This window comes from Semicossyphus pulcher, unplaced genomic scaffold, assembly GCF_022749685.1.
Source record: "Semicossyphus pulcher isolate SPU_LCO1_2020_fin unplaced genomic scaffold, fSemPul1.0.p SCAF_19, whole genome shotgun sequence".
Classification (NCBI taxonomy): domain Eukaryota; kingdom Metazoa; phylum Chordata; class Actinopteri; order Labriformes; family Labridae; genus Semicossyphus; species Semicossyphus pulcher.
In genome coordinates this window covers 9,875,902-9,893,586 of record NW_027211692.1, presented here as the reverse complement: position 1 = coordinate 9,893,586, position 17,685 = coordinate 9,875,902, and the positions used below count along the sequence as shown (strand labels likewise).

The 17,685-nt window shown below is 41.6% G+C and overlaps 1 protein-coding gene across 1 annotated transcript in view; it reads right to left on the bottom strand.

Moving 5' to 3' along the window:
- Window positions 1-1,863, bottom strand: part of lrfn1 (leucine rich repeat and fibronectin type III domain containing 1) — a 60,454-nt gene extending 58,591 nt beyond the window's left edge. The window contains exon 1 of the mRNA XM_069668685.1: window positions 1,834-1,863. The gene's annotated coding sequence lies outside the window, so the exon portion shown is untranslated. The remainder of the gene's footprint in view (window positions 1-1,833) is intronic.
- Window positions 1,864-17,685: the final 15,822 nt, after the last annotated feature.

The window sequence follows — 17,685 nt, the reverse complement described above, 5'->3', positions numbered from 1 at the left end:
CCAGACACTGATCTTGTGCAGAGGCGCTTCCTGCAGGACTGCCTGTTCAAAGCAAGAAAAATCAATGTGCTCTCACTTTGCCACATTACGTAAACCCCAGCCACCTGAAATCTATCTGCTTCCAAAGCTGCAACGTTTAGCAGGCAGGCCTGGCGTGTGATGATGTCTCCTAAGAATATATGAAATGCTGCCTGTGCAGTATATGTGGATTTCTTTTACTCACAGTACAATTAATGTTTTATTTTGCAAACAGCTTAAATTAAAAATGCTTCTTGAAGTGCTTCACAGAAAAGGACGTTTAAAGAATCATCCTTCGACTGAAGAGCCAGATGAAACTTTAATGATCCTAATAAAGTACTCTTGAGCTGTTACAGGTGAGGCAGCAGTGCTATCAGTGAATGCAGCCCTAACTGATGATAACTGTAAAACAAGGTATATCCAGCAACATACCTTCTTTGTGCTCCAATAATAACTTTAGTTTTAGAGCCTGGGAAAGCCGACACACAATTACCACTGTAGCGGTTTGTCATGACATTGATGAAGCTGTTAGTAAAGGTCTAGAAAAGCCACAACAAGTCAAATCTCTCTGCTGGCTTCTTACCGAATGGAGCAAGAAATAAAGTTTGCGGCTTGTCAGAAACAAAGCAAATGGGAAAACATTAGGGAGAAAAAAACAAAGTAATGTCACAGTGCGAGGGTTGGGGTTTGGTTTTTTTTTCGCGCACAAAGACATTTATGAAAACATGTCATTAAGAATATTCCGCGACTCTATTCTCGGGGAGCTGATAATGTGCTCTCGCAAGACGCTCGACAAAAGGAGCATGCGTGTGGCTCCGGTTCATGCTGAGTTTATGTCATGTGAGAGTATAAAAGTTCAAGAGCTGCTTTTATCTGTCTACAAACAAAGACATAGACACAACAGCAGCACACGTCAGAGACCCACCTCGTAGGGATTCTGGTTAAGGCTTCATACGTCCTTGATGGCAGCTCCATAAATAACTGCATCGCCACCGAAGTGCTGCTGAAGACAGCTTCCCTTCCACGACTCATTATTTACAGTGTAAGGCAAATTCCCTTGAATATCTGTGACCAACCACAAATTCCTGTGAGGAATATCAGTGCTGCGCCTGTTCACAAGTTTATCATATCATCTATTGTATGTATTCTCAACCCGTGTTCACAGCAGCCCAGGGTGTTTTCAGCTGTTCATCAGAGAGCCTGTTTTCCCTATTGAGATAAGAAATTAAATCTGCAGGAGCAGAGGATGCTGGGTTTGCTGCAGGGTGGCGAGGCAGCCGCTCTGATAATGGAGCCGACTCCCATTGCGCAGGCTGCGAGGCAAACAGCCGCGGCGCCAGCCCAACCCTGCCCATGTGAGAGGATGGCTAACAGTGTCACTCTGCACAAGCTCACTCTCCCTCTCCCTCTCCCTCTCTCCCTCCATCTCTCACTGTGTATGTGAACATGTGGTTTAATCTGCATGTGACAGAGAGGCGAGGAAAGAAGGAGAAGCTGTGTTTTTGCGTTCCTCTGGGACTGAATTTGAGTAAAAATATGTGGGAGAAAAAAGGGAAGATAAGAGGGTAAAACTGTGGGGTTTGCCCTTGTGTTTAATGTAGTGAGACTGTGCATCCATGGTGAGGCAAACAGACTGACCCTGTGGAATAAAAAAAATGTCTGATCGATGAAGTCAGAGGACAGAAACATCATTTTCTCTTCCCTTCTTTCCCTTCGCCCCATCACTTTCTTCTCGGGTTCTCAGTCTGGATGGGTTATGTGCGGTAGTATATTATGTAAATGTGAAGAGGGTTTAATTTCAATTTGGGAACTCACCAGAATATCGAGTCGTTTTGGAAGCTCCTCACAGGTTTCACTTCAAAGCAGTCTGCAGAGAGAAATAAACGGTCACACCTTAATGTGCAAGCACAAATAACATTGGGGGCCATCCGGCACCAGCTGTAATAGTGTCACAATCATAAAAAGGTTCAATTTATAGTTCAATCTTTGATTCAGCCAGGACTCAATACAAATGATTTGATATTTCTGCAGCAGTGGAACAATCCCTTTATGCCCAAAGCTCCTGTGCTGGAGAAAATTTAAAACAGGGGAAATTCCAGCAGAATATTTTACCTTCCTGCTGCTTCAAGGATGAGTTCCTGCTTTGCAACCAGAGTTTATATATGTCTCCAGCTTTTATTATAACTCACCTGGACTGTACAAGGCAACCGCTCATTTTCTTCTTTCACATATATTTTTTTCCATTACAGCTTAGAAATGCAATGAATTAATTCAATGAATACTGAGTGCTGATGTACATGTACTGTCTGAAGGTTTTTTCCTCCTTTGTGCTTTGCAGGAAGCGATGGGCTGTTGTCCTTGTGAAAATAATGAACAATATGTTTTATAAGTTTGTCACCAGTACAATCCTCGGCATTTACTGTAGAGTTTAATAAAGCTAACACACATAAAAGGGAGGCAGAAAAACATCATGGACATTTTGAGACAGTCATTATAGCAATGCAGATCCATCCAACAGTGTCCATATAAGCTAGCCTATATGTAGGAGCTACACAGACAACTCACCACAGCTAATTACTTTTAATAGGTCCAACCTTTTAGTTCATTAGTGTCAGCTTTACTGAATCTGTGTCTCAGTGTCACTGCTGAAAAATATCAACGTTTACCGCCTTCAAAATAAAAGGCAAAGGTATTAAACAGGTTCTATAGGTTGGTGCCTCTTTGTGCTACGATACTGACTTTTAATCTGAGTGTGGTTTGATTAATTATAGGCTATTGTATTTAATAACAATAGCTTCTTTTAATTTCCCATGAAAGAATTGATGAGTCATGCTGCATTAAAGGGTGTATTGTGCAGTTAACAATGCTAACAGGTGCTGATTTACTGCTCACAGAAGCTTTTCTAAATCATTTAAGCAGAGACAGAAATAAGAAGGCCCGTTATTATAGCAGCAACCTGATAAAATTACAGCTCTCAAGTGCAGGTCTTTAGTCTTAGCTAGCTAGCTAGTAAAGCTAAGGTTAGCTCAGTAAGACGGATTATGGACCCTTTGTCGAGCTAACTTTTTTATGTATATATATGTATAAGACCCCTTGGGGAAAAAAACTATAGTCAAATAATCATACTTGAATGAAAGACTCAGGTTAAAGCTTTATGTCCCAAACATTTTCCTCACCATCATATAGAAGATACATCGAAATAAGCTAACAACAACAAACTGTTCTGTTGCTAACTGCACTGTAGAGCTAGCGAAGTTTTAAGTAGGATGAAGAAGACTGTTGTTAACATGAAACAGTTTAGCAAGTTTGCTTAATTTTGTTTGTGTTTAATCTTAAATCGTAAATTTCACTTTTAGTCTTAAAAGAGAAAATGAATTTTGGGTCCAAGGCTAACAAGTGTGTTTTGCTAACATGACGCGATCTTGGCTAACACTTCAGCACCCCTCCTTCCACAGCATTATGGCTATATTTACATGTTGATTCCATTTTATAATGTATTGATTTTGTAAATGTTATTTTATACTTATATTTGGACTTCAACACTTCTTTCTTGTGTCTTAGTTTGATTTTCAATGATCATTTTTGAGCACGGCTGAAATTTTGCATTAAATTAAATGTAATTAATTTGCAAGACCGTAAAGATGAAAATATAGCTGCTAATGTTAGCCTACATTTGGTAACAGTCTTAGGTAACACTTTGTTACAATTGCAGAGACTATTCCAGTTAGTAAGACATGTCATCACAGCTTATGTGACAGCAGAAATAACACAGTCAATCCTATTCCTTACACTCCAGCTCATTTGTTTGGTTTCTTTACATGCATAAAAAAACCACCCATCCTCCAGCATCTTTAAATGCTTAGTATCACTCATCCTGTAAAATGTCTTTTGGCTGACAGAAGAGTCAACAAGTTTATTCCAGTGACTGACTTCAGGAAATCACGCTGCACTTAACTGCATTTACAGACTTCCCACATCTTTATCGGGCAATTTTACCAGCCGACATTCACATAAATACTGTGCAGAAATATGGGCATCGGAGCAGTTGCGAGTTTAAAGCTTCTCTGGTACAGTGGGTTTCAAGCGCACCTCGATTTAAGCAGCATCCATTACAAATTCACAAAAGTTAACTCTGCAGGAGGATAAACCCCAAAAAAGCACAAGCAGGATAGGCGTAATAGACACAAACAAACTCATCTAACTGCTGCAGTACTGTATATACATTAAAACAATGAAGGGAGAAACAATTCCTGCTCTCTCTCCCCAGTGCACGACTAAAAGTGCACAAGGAGCTATCACGGTTAATTGAAGCTTTTGTAGATGAAGAAAAAAGCCCCCCACACACCTTGTTTCCCTCTTTCTCAGGAATAAAGACAACAGAGGAGCAGCTCCGACTCGCCTCTGTCAGATTTAATTGCCAAAGCAACAATCTTGATTAGGATCTCAATAGTTCCTTTTATCGGCCCCAGCCGAAGCAGCACAGGCTGTTTGTCCAAGCAGGACATATTTACCACCTGAACTCTCACTTCTACTGAGTGTAAACACGGTGGGCCTTTAAAAAAGACCCTGACATTGAGAGTAACCTTCAAAGGTTTTTTAGCTGCCGTCCGTTATGTCCAATAAGACATGCCTATTCTTCTTCTTTATGTTTGCAGCTCACGTCCTCCTTACGAGAGATCCCTTAAAAAGTCGGTTTTGGCTACACTGTTACTTAGAAATTATTGACGTGTCAGTTGTAAGTTTTTAATGTAACTTAGATCCTTTCAGAATGACATTATGTAACGTGTAAAGGCCGGCTTTCCGACTGACCTAAGACAGTGATGTGAGAAGTACAATTTCACGCATGCCGCCCTTCACCGACACGTCCATCTTATGTTCATGTTCCCTGAAGCTTCAAACACAGAGGAATTGATTAAAACACACAGCACATACTCCCGCTCGCGCCGCAAACATTACCACAGCTATATTCATTCCGCCTTAGCTGTAATCTTACATATTGTGACTGCATGCTAACTGCCCCTTCATCTATTCATCAAACACCCACGCACAGACATCAAACGCGTACGAGGCACGCACGCACAGACTTCAATTTGGTGACACAGCAATTAAGCTTGTGAGAGGATTTTCTCCTCTACATTTGAGTTATTGTTGCCGCTCTGCTAATTAAAAAACAGCAGTGGTGGGATGCTCGATTTGAAGAGGAGGAGGAGGAGAGGCTGCACACTCGACAACAAAAGCAGTTTTACTTGAAAACATCCTTCAGAGATCAAATGTCGTCAGACAAACGCTGCCTGCAGTCACATCTTCATTTGTGCTGAAGTAGTACTTAACACAGGACTTTGCAGCTTTTAAATCAGAACTTCTATTGTTAAGTAGAAGACGACTGCAACTTATGATTACTTTCATTTCCAGCTAATCTGCACTGTATTGTCCTAGTAATTGATTTGTTGGTATTGTCCTAGTAATTGATTTGTTGTTTCAGCTAGAAAATAGCAAAAAAACACTGACAAATGCCAGAAAATAATCTCCCAGAGCCTGAGGTGAAAGATAAACTACTTGCTGTATCCAACCATGTGTCCAGAGTATGAAAACATTTTTATACAAAACTGTTTATTCTTCACCTTTAAAAAGCAAGAGCCACAAATGATTGGATATTTTTACTTGAAAAATCAATGAAACGATGATCAAAATATCTGATACTTCCTAATTATGTCTCAAAACAATATCAAAGCTTTAGATTCCCACAAATGACTACAAATACAGTGTTACAGATAATAAGCACAGTGTACATATGATTGATGATTTGGGGCGCTCGTGTAGCTCAGCGGTTAAAGCATGTGCCCCATTTAAAGAGGCACAGTCCTCGACGCAGCGACTCCGACCCTCGGGCATTTGCTGCAGGTCATCCTCACTCTCTGCTCCCTCATTTCCGACTCTACTGTCCTCTACATAAATGCAAAATGCCCCCCCAAAATAATGCCCCAAAATATCTTTTAAAAAAAAAGAAAGGGGGTAATTTTCCCTGTGCAGCACCCCGGCCTTCTCATCTCTGTCCACCCTCAAGGACAAGCAGCTATTTGTCAGTGTGTCACCACTTCAGAGCTCTGGTGCTCTCGCAGGGCAAGGCAGGCATCTGGATAACTGTAAGCCTGGATTATGTCTCGACATAGTGGCTAAATGGATGTTTTATCTGACATCTTTTCGCCCACTCTGCAGTGTTTTTGCAGATGGGCATTCAGCAGAAACAAAACAGGATCCATACTGAGAAGAAGTGAAACATGCTGCGGCCTGTATCCTGCAGTACCTGTTAGTCTTTGGTGTGTGACTCGAGGCTGGTGAAGTCCATGGAAACATTATCGCCTCTCAGTCGAGACACCTTCTAGAATTGTTAATGAAGAGTGAAAAGGAACCTGCTACAGGGCCTCTGTGTAGCAGCGTCTAAACCATGTGTGAAAATGCTAGGCACACAGCACTTCCATATTTCTCTGCTTGACTTGTCACAAGGCTAAAATCAACATCTTAGTGCCGGGGCCCACATCGCTATTATAAAGCCTTTGATAAGAATAAAAAAAAGAATCACATATTTGATATTGAACTCTAGCAGCGGGATGAAATAGAAGCAAAAAGGTGAGAAAATGGAGTCTGAGTAAGGCCGAGTGGTCATTCTGCCTGTTTAATCTACCTCTCTGGAAGCAATCAGAGCGGAATATAAAACAAGAAGGGACGCGGTGAGGAAGAAAAAGACGCCATAAATACCAGATTTTAAACACTGCATGCTTAACTGATGGCTTTTTGAGCATGTTGCGATTCTCACCAGATACAAAACAGCCGTGCTACAATGCTGCCTCCGCTGAGTGCTATTCAACAGACAGCATATGCCTCTCTTAGATTGCCCACACAGTTGGCACACTGACCATTACCAGTACCTCCAGGGCGGCCAATGTGACCTCCAGAGATGAGAAAGAGCTCCAGACAAAAGCCAACAACCCCGGGCAGAGTGGAGGCCTGCACTGTGGGCCGCGCCGCGGAGAGCACAAACACACGAGCAAGCAGAGATAATGGCGGCTGCGGAGGTGTAAATGATGAGGAAAAAATTGCGCTGATGTTTAACTCCAGCATTTACCGTGACTCGGATGTTACGACCCCATTGTTATCGGAGGGAAACGTCGCCGTGGTGCAGACAGTGTCCGTGGTGACACTGAGCAATAATACGAGTTGCCTCAGAGCATCACATCACATAATATACGCTCTAATAATTGCTTGGGTGATGCGGCTATTTTTAATAAAGGAAAAAAACAATTACATTTGCAAGTTCGCGTTAATCTAAAACATGTCCCACATATATAAGTCAGCAAACCAAAGGGGACATGGTAATTGAATAATTCCCTTAGTCATCTCTTATGAATAATTATGCAATAAGCACAACACAAAGTTGTGCACCAGTGGCCACAGAGGTCGGCAGGGTTACCCAAGGGCCCCCAACATGCAGACTCCGAGCATGCAAGGATCAGAGTTTCCCTCCGATTCTGATGAGTCAGGGAAGATCGTGTCTGTTGCTCATGATCTGATGCTCCGCGAGTACGCTCTCTCCTCCCTCCCTTGTGAGCTGCAGTCTCTGATGATGTCCGTACAGCTATTTATACACTTAGCCATGCTCAGCACATTTAGCCGTACCACATAAATAATCAGGTATGAGAGACAGTGTGCACGCAGGGCTGCTTTGCTGTAACGCAGCAACTTCTGCCCTCACAGAGCTACATACGTTTTCTGCATCACAGTCCTCATCGCTGCTTGTCATGATTTATGAGCTGAATGCATCATTAATAGGACACTACTGTGCTACATCTGCCACAAAATGTATGCACACTCCTTTTTGCTGTTTGCTGAATCTGTGCTTTAACATGCACGTTACAACACAGGCTTTAATGCAAAATAAACACGCCTAAACATAGATGCATCTTCAGCACCAGAGAAGCAAACAGTGCACGCACCAAGAACAGTCTCCATGTGCCCTGAACATGTTTTAGACCCTGAACAAATATAAGGTATAATCAGAAGGTTCACTTGGCATAAGCTTCTGTAATGGCAGATTATGTCAGCTCGCCTTTGAATGCAGCAGACTGCTTCCTAATGGGCTGACAGGAGAATCCAGTCTGGCTCCTCCTCTGACTAAACTGTAACAGAGCAAGAGGTGCCAAGGCCCACAGCACAAATATACAGCACCCCAAATACGATTATACAGCACTCCAAATATTCTTCCACGGGTACATCGTGTCCCTGTTTCAATTTAATTTGTGTTTAAGGAGACACTGAAACTCAACATTCTCTCCATGCAAATGTGCAGGTCTTTACCAAACACTGAAACCTGTACCCCTGGGTTATAAATACCAGCTGTCAATAAAACGTGTCTCGTGTTCAGCAAACTTGTGTTTATTTTTGCCGTTTAAAATTGCTAATGGGTCTTGGACGGAGCTCAGGACGCTGAACTTGGGAGTCTGTGTGCTCACTTGCTGTCCAGGGGCCAAATGCACCAAACTCTGTGTGGAAACATGGCTTAAACTATGCAAATGGATTACTTTCAGCAGATTTACAGAGCCTTGCGTGCATCCTGTTCTGTTTTATAAAACTAAATTATTATGGAAATGTGCACAAACCGTTCCCAGTCTAAAGTTAAACCATAAAGTGATGTAGAAACACCCCGAAGCTTCCATTTGCACAGAATATTAATTGAATAAAAGGGGGGAAGGTAAAGTTCATGCACATGTTTGTGTGTTTGCATTGCACCATTTAATATTAAAATGGTTGCACTGGATGATTTGCAGAAACAAATATTCAGCCTGCCTGTGCAACTGTTTATTATTGAGTCAGCTTGGCACCAACGAGTCCAATCAGCTGTTTGGGGGACACTATTGTCCCTTCACCAAACTTGGCCCGTTTAAATCGCCCAAGCCCCACAAGGCACCAAACTTTGGCTAGCTCTGCACAACCCGCATGTACACCTACATGACAAATAGAGCAGCATATCTTTTGTTACTGACAAGGTTTCAGTACAATAGGAGGCAAAAAGAGTAGCCAAGGCTGCGGTGCCTCTGAGCAGCTGCTTTGTCGTGTTGCTACCAAGGACCCATGACAAATAACCCAGCAATAACCAAAAAAAGTTTTAAACTGTGCTTCACACAGGCCAACTGATTGAGCTAGCTATTTATTGTTTGGTGCAGCAGAAAGACTCAACAAATGTCTGATGAGCGACACAGCAGCTAATAGCACTGTCAGGGTTGGAAATAAAAAGTGAAAGGTATTTTAAGTATGCTGGAGAGGATCATTTTAAACCCACAAGTGTCGTTTATGAGCCCGCAGCTTATTACATCTTATCTTATAACACGAAAGAAGAAATAGTGCTTTAATTTCCAAATGATCCAAAACGCAGCAAGGCAATCCAAACAGCAAATTATAATCAAATGGGTAGAAGCAGGGCTGCACGGTGGTGCAGTGGTTAGCGATAATGCCTCACAGCCAGAAGATTCCTCGCTCGAAGTGGGCCTTTCTATGTGGAGTTTGCATGTTCTCCCTGTGCATGCGTGGGTTCCTTACGGGTACTTCCTCCCACAGTCCAAAGACTTGCTCGTAAGGTTCATTGATGACTCTAAGTTACTCTGAATGTGAGCGTGAAAGGTCGCCCTGTGATTGACTGGCGATCAGTCCAAGTGTAACCCCGCCTCTCGCCCAATGACAGCTGGGATAGGCTCCAGCACCCGCACGACCCTGAACAGGATGGATGGATGGGTAGAAGGAAACTATAGCAGATCCCTGCATACGAGGAAGTTAACTGCAAAACAGCCCCATTTTTTCCTTTCTTTTCTAGTATTGTATTCATAAAAACAACATAATGGCGCATATTACAAATCACATTTTAATTTCAGACGATGCAATTATAGGACAATTCTGTTTTCATTTACATAGTAATTCAAACTCATATTGTAATTCCAGTGATTTTCCTGTTCACTGCATTTAAAACACTAATTTTACTCAAAGTTATTTAGTTTTGTTTATCGAGCACAACCCTGATGGTCGGAGTGTTTTCCTGGCAGTCGTCCTGTGTTTCCTGGAAGTCCTGGAATAAGAAAGTATTCAAAATAGTTGGATCAATAAATACATAGATACATGATTTCTACATTCGAACGTTCCATGTGTTCTCATTTAAGACCCTCAACTGATCAATGGAATCTCTATCATACCAGTTGTACAGCAGACTGTAGGTGCATTGTAAGATGAGACACAATGAAACTTTAATGAGCTCCTCAGCAAATATTGACAGGATATATTAAGAACATCCTGAAATATGCTGCATTCAACGCTGAATGCCCTTTCCAATGTGCTTGATGCAGGACTTCAAATGCCTGGCAGCGGTATAAAGAAGCATTTAGCAACATCACTTGTTTTGAAAGACGATTGTTTTCGGAGCTCTCTCAGACAGTCATGGTCAGCTGGGCTTGGACAGCCTTGCTTAGTCACGCTGACAGAACAGTGCTTCCACAAAACACCAGAAAAGCCCCGTTATGATCCACAGTTACAGCCTCGTTCGGGCACCAAATGTGCAGAGAGCCATTGTTTGTTTAGCCCCTGAGATGTGCTCGAGTGTTAGCTTTGTGTGTCCAATTATTTACTCCAATATCTGCAGGCCTCATAAATGCCACACCGCTGGGGTACAGAGAATAAAACTCAGCCTGGAATCCTCTTGATGACATTTTATTGGAGGGGACAGCGTTTCAGCTATGGTCTAAATATGTTTTGTCATCATATTGTCAGTGAATCCACAGTAACATTTATATCACTGCAGTGGCTAATAATAGCAACCTGCCAGCTCAGAATGCAAACACTGTGATCAGAAACAACAGTAAGCCTGCAAAACCGATGCATTCAATCCATTTATGTCGCCGTATTGACACCCTGCTGATATTGGAAGGGATTATGTGACTTAAGTCTGCATGTTTTGCATGCCTGAAGAAGTGTTCTACTTGGATGGAAGCTGATCTCGCCGTGCCAGTCAGCTGCGTCTGAATACTGACTTCCTCCTTCGCAGATAATCCCGTGAAAAAGACAACTCTTTAATGCCTAACATCCTTAACACAGCTCTCTCAATTCCCTGAATCAGAATTAGCCACCACGGACGCCAGATCTGTTTTATTCCTCCGCCATAGACCATTTCCACATGTCACCGTTGACGTGTGAACATGAATCAGGCTCAAAGCGATTGGAACAAAAAGGCATTACTGATAACGAATATTATGGGCATATATGGTCTTAACTGTTGCCGTTACCGTACCATAATTCGCCTCTTCTTTACAGCATGGATGTGTTATGCAATCTTATGTTGAATTCAATATAGATGCAGCTCAGGCCTCTCTGGTCCACTGCAAAAAAGCTTCAGATTTCCATTAAGATAAATTGGGAAATGCTCCGATAGAAAGCCTGAAAAAGCTGTTGACTGCAGGGTTTTATGAGAAGACAATAACTGATTTGTTTTCTGACAGCTGTAAAGAATAAAAAGACCTCCTGCCTCCCATTAATGGAGCTTTCTTTCTCTGAGGGGTCAATAGAGATTTGAATCCTTTCAAATTCTTCCCTGTTATATAATGTTATTGTGGAGGTAAAAAAAAAAAAAGAAGCCCAAATGTCCTACTTTATATTTTCCTCCATAAAACATAAAGCTGTGCCTGGTTCAGAACATCTGTGCCTGATAAAAATTAAAGACAGCTGGAGAATATGAGCATGTGTCTGCATGGGTAAATGACATTACTGGCCAAATGTTCTCTCACCACCGCGCACCACATCCTCAGGAGGGGCAGAGAAGGCTGCAAGGGCCGCGATGAAATAAAGCCCGCAGTCAAACAGATTGTTTGCTGAGAAATTGCAAAGAAATGTCAATCAAGCTGTCAGGCCGTGGAGGGCAGGTGAAGTCGGCTCGCCTGCACAGAGGGCCGCTTATAAAATGAAGAGAGAGTCTAAAATAAATACAGTATATTGGAGCCACTCTGGAACTCTGCTCCCTTTGGAAAGTGGTAAATAATGGGCCTGTTAATGGATGATGAATCATTTACTGATAAGTCATTACTGAGGACGACTTTTAGGATGCCAGGTTGTCACAAATCTCTTGTAGCTGCAGGGCATCTGGGCCACAGTTTACGTATTAACTATTCATCCACATTTAAAACTGCAGAGCAGCAGGATTATAAAAAGCATTTATTAACTACTATCTGCTACTGGTTGCTTAGTAGGACGTGAGAATTTCATGTCCCTACTACTTCATACTAATGACTTACTATATATTTACTTACTATGTACTTTTTACTTTATTATCACTATTATTACAGTTATATAGTATATTATATAGTATTATTCTAGTTTTCTATACATATATGTTCATATTATATGATGTACATTCTGTACCTTACAACATATTACATCTGATATTCTGTCTTTGCTGCTGTAACATACACTCTTACCTTATTATTATACATACATTATCATTATTGACAGAGATGTGGACTTGAGTCATAATACAAAGCCGACTCGAGTCACTGTTTTCATGACTTGCGACTTGACTTGAGGCATCGGATGACTTGCGTGTGTTCATAAGTTTGAGTGTTAGCTGTTCAATATAAAATGATAGCATTCAACGTTGTCAAGTTTGTATGCAGCGCAAACTGGAAATCACGATCAGACGACTCAAAATGCTCTCCGGTATGTGATAGTCATGTTTGGCTGTCTATCAAACTCCTCACTATGGCAACACGCAACATCAAAGCCGCCAGCTACCTGATGTTTTTCCCCAAAGAGAAGCCTCATCGGTCGTTCTCGTTACTCCTCAATACTATCTCAGAGCAGACCATCATGGCTGCGTCTGTGCCAAGATAATACAGATACAATTCACTGTCATACTTTTTGAACAGGTTATATAAATTGGCCAATAATATCATTATTAGACGGGTTACTAACATATTGTCTTTTCTCTTTATAAAGATCGGATACTACAGGGAAGAGTGCTGGATCTTGACTTAATATTCCGTGTCATTCTATATTATACACATACATACTGTAATATACCATACTGCATTTATTTGACACTTTTATATTGCACCTTATATAGTACTATATGTGAACCTTAAACGTCATATTATTCTGTACTATTACATACTGCTAAATGCTGCTGCTATTACCCATACATGTCACTTTATCCCATAACTGTCACTTTTGTATACCAGTTGTATATACCTCTTATTTTATTTCATCTATTCTTATTTCTATTTGTATTTGTCTTCTTGCTACTTGTCTTTGTGCTGTTGCAACAACCGAATTTACGCTCTGGGGATCAATAAAGAAAGATCTTATACATCTATTAACCAATTTAGGAATTTAATTACAACCTAGGGGATTTAACTACATCAAATGACGTTTTGATGGTGACAAGTGAATAAGCAAACTCGTAAATGAGAGAGCAAAGCACAGAAAACAAGCACAGAAAACCACAGCAAAAAAAGGATAAGATACTAAATCAAGGCACAGAGGCGGGATGAACGACTTTTAAACTCTTTCTTAAAGGAACAGTACCAGATTTCACAAATGTTGCTAATATTTCTTGTTGAAAGTTAGGGGAGTCGATCAATACAACCAGTTAGCTTAGTTTATAAGTAAGACTAGAAACAGGGGGAAACAGCTAGATAACAGATGTTTTAATGCTAAGCTAAGCTAACTGCCTCCTGCCTGTTGCTTCAAACTGAACAGACAAAGAGTTTAGCCATCTTCTCATGTAACTCTCATGCATTTAGATGTATGTCATAGGAACAAATCGTTTAAGTTGATGTAAAGACACGAAACAACAGGGAGTCAGGTACAGACGCCAATGACAGCTTTACATAAAAGCACAAAGAGCCATTAAACCTGATATTAAGGATTAAGAGGACATTAAAGATCTGTTTCTAAAGATCTAAATTGACCCTTTACATGAAGACACACGCTACTTAAATGCACATATTAATCCCAGACGGAGGAGCATTACATCTACATAATGTATTCCATACAGTTCTGTGATGAAGCACTAAAGGCGAGCCACGACGGGCTGTTAGTTATGCTTAATGAAAAGACACTCCTACCTGTGTGTCTCATAAGAGCGACATCAGAACAAAGCCTTTCTATAGCGCATTATACTGAACCCCTTTCATGGTAGGTGGTGTACCTCCATGTTAAATGGCTGCATATGTAGCATTAGCATATACCGTGCTGTACACACACTCTGCCCTTTGATAAGCTCTTGTGCAATTTCCTTGATTTTTTACGGTGTTGCAATGTCGGAAAAGACTGATGCAACCCTGTAATGGATTATCTCCTAATTCAGCCACACTGTTGACTTCTTTAGAGCTGGCTCCTGCATCTTTTTCATTATTTGTATGCAAATGTGACGTTAGCATAAGAGATCAAATGAAAAATACAGTATGAATGTATTTTATCGGTCACATCAAGTCCAGGCAAACATCCGAATTCATTAATACAAGAGCCTGAAAAATGCAAGCGGGAATATTTTTGACTAAACAGCGATGATGCAGATTTTTAATCCACATGAATATGGATGACTGAATTTAAAAAACAACAACAACAACAACAAAAAAGACAAATTAAAAATCATAGCTTCTTCCAAGAAAAAAAAAACCTTTAAGCCTGATGAAAAACCTTCCGGCACATTCCCATAAACGAGGTCAAATGTGGTTTGTAACAGTTCATTGAACCCCCCACATTAATCACCAACAACCATATGCTTTTGTGCACACTGCAGTTGCATAAATCCAAACAGGATGGCTTTGTATTACGCAGCCTTTGACCACTGAGAGCACAAAAAAAAAAACATTGTTGATTGTTAATGGCTGTGGGAGAATGAGAGACGGGGCGATGAAACGGCTCTCTAATGTCTCGTTGCACCGCGAGAATGAAGCACCGAGGAGTGAAAGGGGCTTTGTTCCGCCAAGGTCAATTGTTCCACGTTGATTTTATTACGGAGCAGAAAAGAGCTTGATAATAAGCTTTCTTAATAGCCGTGTTTCCAAAGTTATTGGTGGGTTCGACAATAATAACCTCAAACGTATTTTGTTTTAAGTGTAGGCGCGGGGTAAACCTATTTGAGCTTTATTGCAGGAATAAGTAATAGCTGGACACGGCAGTATTAGCTGGAAAGAGTCATAGAGGCGGTGTTAGGTTACAATGAATTTGAGCTGTGCTTGGCAGCATTCATTATTTATGCCAGCACTCTCTACTTATTCCAACAGACACATTAATTAACATGTTTGTCAGTTTTTTGTTGTGTTCCTGAAGGCATCTTGACCGGGCCAGCAGCGCACAAGAAGAGCATCCACTGAGCTATTTATCATTAATTTGTCGTCTCTTGCATTTAGGCTGCAGAGAGGAATCTAATTATGTAATCCAAGCCGTGTTTTATCCCCTATGGGAATAACCAGTGAAATAAGATTCACCCCGCAGAGTTTAAAGCGAGATCTCAGATTGGTGTCACTCGAGTTAATCCCATTATGGGGCAAATAGGAGCCCTGGTGAAAGGACGGATATGTATACAGAGAAAATGGGATCAGCGCAGAGATTGAGCCGAGCGAGCTATGTAAGGGTGCAGTCATGGTTTTATGGATTAAACCCAGTCAAGCCGTGATGATTAACTTGACCCCTTTGTTGGAGAGTCGTCCCCTTTACACCTCACAGCTTTGGAAATATGTGTCTGTACTTGATCCGGATCATGGGAGGGTTTGAATCCAAAGCGCCCTGCGATCGTCGCCACCAGACACGGCCCCCTCGGTCACCCCGCGGATCCATCTGCGAGAGGCAGATGACGGGGGAGTTTGACTCGTACAAACACACCACGCCGTGACTCACAGATGGGAGCCAGCTCAGGCAGGATTTGTCACCGTAATGGGAACGGCGTCTGTATATGTGTACTGTATGTGTGCGCATGTGCTCCTGTTTGTCTTATGAGGGAGTCTGCGAGCACGTAAATACATGTGTGGTGAGACTGTGGTGTTGACTTTGAGCGGAAAAGGGGGTGGGCGGAGGAGAGGCGCTTTGACAAGTGTGTGATGCATGCTTCTGTGACGGCAGCAGCGATCAGTGAGCAGCGGGCTGTCAGAGACTGATAACCCAGACAGGAGGAGTTTACCACGACCCCTGTCACTCGGCCTAATCCACGGTGCAGAAAAAACCTGCATAGACGGCCTTTTAAATGTACACTGGAGGCTTTTTGGATCGTTTTTAAAAGCATATTAAGACCTTTATCTAGAAAGCACAGAAACCACAGGTCGGGCTTTTAAAAGGAGGATAATTATTTCACAAGTTATCAACAGACAACCTGTTCCTGCAAGGTTACAGGTCCTTCCTTCAAATTCAAATGTACTGTAGTCTTCAGTTTGTGATCTCCGCAGTAGATGCTCTTCACTTTGGCTCCCACTATCTCCTCAAATATGACAAACCAGTAAATCAATGTGCAGCTCGCGCTCCTTATCCAGTCAAAGAGCAGGCAGCCGAGTCATTACAGCTTACTTTCACTTTCGATTTAGCATTTAGGAGGTAAAATATGGCAATCCTCAAACAGATACACGTCGTTTTGGATGAGATGGGCTGTCGTGCCAACAATCATCACCCTACCATGACTGGTGATGATAATTAGTGAGGGAGAACGGGCCGAATCCGGTCTGTCAATCTCATGTGTCCAAACAGACATCTGCACAGGAGGAGGAAGAATACATTTGATTTCTGTTTCATGACGGGCCAGTCTTCCTTTGGGAATCATTGTCCTTGTTACCAATCTCGGCACATGCCTGATATTCAATGCCTGATCGAGGCAGATTAGTGCAGTCATGCTAAAGGCTTGTACATTCTGGTCTTGGGAATCCGGCCACGCAAAGGCAGACGATGGAGTTTTAAGTGACTTTGTTCAGGTCAGTGTTCTCTGCTGTTTTACTCTCAATGCAGGAGAAACAGCAGACTCCTCTCCACATTGACTGACTCCTCCAGAGACATCATACCCTTTTTAGTCCAGTGGAAGAAACGCTTCAGTGCTCTAGGTCGCCTCAGACAGCGTTCAGTCTGCTCACGTCTCGGGGGAACAGCCAGGTAAGACTATCATATCGTCAAGACTACAAACAGCTCCAGAGAACAACATTAAGCTCTGTAAATAAGTTTTTGTGTATGCTTAAATATTGCATCATAATTCAGATTAGGTATGTGCTGTAAGACTCCCGAGCTAAATGTATTTTCGTGGGTTGCATTTCGTGAATTTTTAAAGCTTATTTGATTTGTGAGGCATATTCATTATTTATAAAGAATTCTCTCAAATACACTTTAGCGCCACATTGATAATACGTCTTCTGAGACTGGAAAACTTGAAATATTTCTGAAACTGTCACAAGTTATAACCAGGAGGATAAACAAAAAACACTAGTGGATGTTTTGAAAGTGTTATGATTGTAATATTTTGCATTTAAAGGACGCCTGAAGGCCTGAAATTGCAGAGTTTCCCACTCGGTTATATGAATTCACTGTGCAAGGAGAAATAAAGTTGTTATCTCAAAGATCTCAGTTTTGTTCTCTTTAGCGGCACCGATGGTGGTTATTGCGGGA